At 42.3% G+C, this 3,396-nt stretch overlaps 1 pseudogene; it reads right to left on the minus strand.

Moving 5' to 3' along the window:
- Positions 1-978: 978 nt before the first annotated feature.
- Positions 979-1,565, minus strand: LOC123847510 (calcyclin-binding protein-like; annotated as a pseudogene).
- Positions 1,566-3,396: the final 1,831 nt, after the last annotated feature.

The following is a 3,396-nucleotide window of genomic DNA, read 5'->3' on the forward strand; positions in this document are numbered from 1 at the left end:
AATAAATAATACGGACTCCATTTTCATTAGCAAAAATTGATTTTCACTGAGTTCTTCAACAGTGCCTGAAAATAAAAGTATGCTATTTAAAGAGCGCTTGTGAAATTTCAGGAATGTCATATATCGGTAAACAATTCAGAACTACATGTATAAAGAAGTAATTAATTTGTTGAGCTAATGAAAAACAGGTTCTCCTACAGTTATTTTTGTCTCTAAGCCAATTCTGGGGTGATCTTTCCTGAATTCAGAAAGGCACTCGCAGTTTTGTCCCAACGGTGGTCATGAGTGAGGTCCCATTTCTTAATTCCTGCATCCTGCTTAGCTTCCAACATCTGGCCAATGGGCAGATATCCTGACAATAAATTTGCACTGTGCAGAGGCTCTGACAAAGGAAAGAGGGAGCAGTAAGTGGAACAATGGTGCAACAGGGCACCAGCTTCCCTGCTCACCCTCCTTTGTCAGGGTAAGTCCGTTCACATTGGCCTGAAGCGACCTCGGAAGAAGCAGTGAGGGCAAGAAACTTCCCTTCACTTCAATGGATTTTTTTTTCAGATTTGTGTTTTATGTAAAAATTCAGGTTTTATTTTTACTTATTCTTCCATTGGCAGGAGCTGATGCCAAGAACTTATAGGCAAACAGTAACTTTTGTTCTCCACCTCTTAGCTGAACAAAAACACACACCATGTAGCATTATCATTAGGCAAGATTTGCTTTTTTACATTTCACACAAGAATGCAATATTATCCTTTCTTGAAGAAAATGCCCAGATTACCAAGGAAACTATCTTTGGTGGAAGGGTTTAATAAGCATATTTTATTTAAATAAATCCTCCAGGAGGAAATGGGAGAATTCATTCCTTCACTTAGAGAAGACTCTGTAAGTAGTTATCTGTCAAATTTCTCTGTGCAGCTCACCAACATTTCCTTATTGGAAACATCAATACTTCCCCATCATAGTTCCCAAAATGACTTTGAAGTCTCAAAATTCTGTGTCTCCTTTGGCTTACTTCTCTCTTGATTCCACCCAGGCTGTATTCATGGTTTGCTTCATATCATCATCTCCATCTTCATAAATTTTCTTTAGAACATTCATCAATCCCTCACTAGGATCCATTTCAGTGTTATGAGAGGGCTTTTCCTTCTCTTTGCATTCTTTATCACCTGAGTCTGGTAGTCCCACCATGTGTCTTCTGGCTTCTTTCTATGTAAGATAAGAACTGTATCTGTCTTGACTTTTTTTGAACTGCCTTCCACAGAGATGGGTTTCAAGAATCATGGAGTAACTCTTCCCATTTAGACTCTACCAAAAGATCAAATGACCTCTCTGTGAAATGCACCTGCACATTCTCAATGGGGGCTTGATGAACTCCAGTTAAGGTAACGTAGATTTTCACAAACTTACCTGAATGATCCCATCCATAATTACTGATTTTCATTGTATATTCCATTGTAATGGGAGCAACCACAGAAGCTGGCTTTTCATTGTCAAAAGAGTTCTGCTTTTCTCTCTGATTTCTGATGCATCTTGTTCTTGATTTCTGTCTCAATCTTGGATTTTTCAGCTGTGAAGGCATCACATACTCTTTTTCCAGTGGCTTTTTCCAGCAGCAACTTCACCCCTTCTAGATCCTTCTGTAGCTCTTCCAAAGCTGAGGCCACGGTCAGGCTGGATCAGGCAAGGCCCAAGCTGCAGCCACACAGAGGAGAACAAGAAACACCACACCAAGCACACGCACCTGGACACAGAGCCCACCAGCATGAGTTGCAGCCCACTTCAGCGAATTTTGTTAAAGTGGTCCAGAGTAGCCCTCAAAGTTTTTAGCCTTTACTGCAACTAGTGATTCTGGAAATTCTTTATAAGAAGGAGACATTTTCTCTATAAAACCAGGTCATAATGACCACAGCCATCTTCCTTCTAGAAATCTTTGCTATCTCCTCTGCTAATCTCAGTGTAGCACCTCACATGCTCTGTCATGGGGTCAGGGACAGCTAACCATGCTTCAGGTATATGAAGGCCCAGATGCAAAGACATACAAAGAGGCAGAGCCTTGGTTTTATTCAGTAAACCAGCTCAACCAAATTATAGTAACTAACTATAATAATGACTGACTCCTGTTCTAGGTCCTCTGTCATATCCTCAGATGCTCACCCAGGCCCTTCCATGCATCCTAGCACAGAGTATTAAGGACTCAGGCTTGAGTCAAGAAACCAGTATCCAACTCCCAGCTTCATCGCTTATTCACAAGCTGTTGTATTAACCATATATTTATTTCCTGCATTCTGAGGCTCTGACATCTGGGGCCCTACTGACCATGAAGAGACTGTCCCTCCCAAGGTTAGCCAATTCCTAGAGATAGTCAACAACTGCATGCTTTTCAAATGCAAGCCAACCGTCCAGAGTCTGCACCGTTAAGCACCTCCTTTACTGGGCTCTCACACTCCAGGCCACTCTTTGCCTGCCCTAAACACCGCATAGCCAAGTACCAAGACAAGACAGAACAGCACACAAACCCCAAAACCCACTAGAGTTACTCAAACTAGCCAGTCCTAAACCTGCTTCCCTGCTTCTCCTGTTCCTTCCATGGAAATCACAGGAAAAGCCCTTGCCTACAGTTTCCTCCTCTCCCTCTGTCTCCTGATAGACTCTGAAGCTTCCCCATGTGCCCCCACCACTCTATCCCTACCCAGCCCTGGTGTGGTATGCCCCTTCTCTTGGAATCTGTGAGTGTAACAAACTATCTTTTCAACAGCAATCATGTTCTGATTTATTGGCCTTACCATATTTTAATAATAATAAAACAGCTGTGTAACCTTGGAAAAGGGACAGAACTTGTGCCTCCTCCATTTGTTCATCAGTAAAAAGAGGATATTATTTCCACAGTGCTTTTGTGAAGATCAACTAAAATAATACACATGATGTACTTAGTATATCGTAAGTGCTCAATAAATATTGATGTTCCAAATGAACAGATAAAAAAAAAAAGTAAGATTTAGAGATAACTCATTAAAGGCTACATAGCTAGGAAGATGCAGAATCTAAATGTCACCCAGATTTTTCTGACTCCAAACGCCCTTTTTTTTTCACATCACAGTACCTTCCCCAGTTAAGCACAGATCCTCCTACTGCACTCTGAACATCTATCATAGTAGTAAACACATATTGGACATCACCAGGACCTCATGTGCTCAATAAATTGTTTGAAAGAAGGAAAAGGAGAGGGAACTAGGGAGGGAAGGAGGGAAGGATAAAGGGAGGGAGGGAGGGCGGGGGGAGGGCAGAAGGAAGGAAGGAGGGAAGGGAAGCAAGGAGGGAAGGAGGGAGGGAAGGAAGGGAGGGAGGAAAGAAGGAGGGAGGGAGGGAAAGAAAGGAGGGAGGGAGGGAAGGAAGAAAGGAAGG

This window comes from Mirounga angustirostris, unplaced genomic scaffold, assembly GCF_029215605.1.
Source record: "Mirounga angustirostris isolate CCGP_5_RB_7025 unplaced genomic scaffold, mMirAng1.0.hap1 SCAF_2, whole genome shotgun sequence".
NCBI classification, from domain to species: domain Eukaryota; kingdom Metazoa; phylum Chordata; class Mammalia; order Carnivora; family Phocidae; genus Mirounga; species Mirounga angustirostris.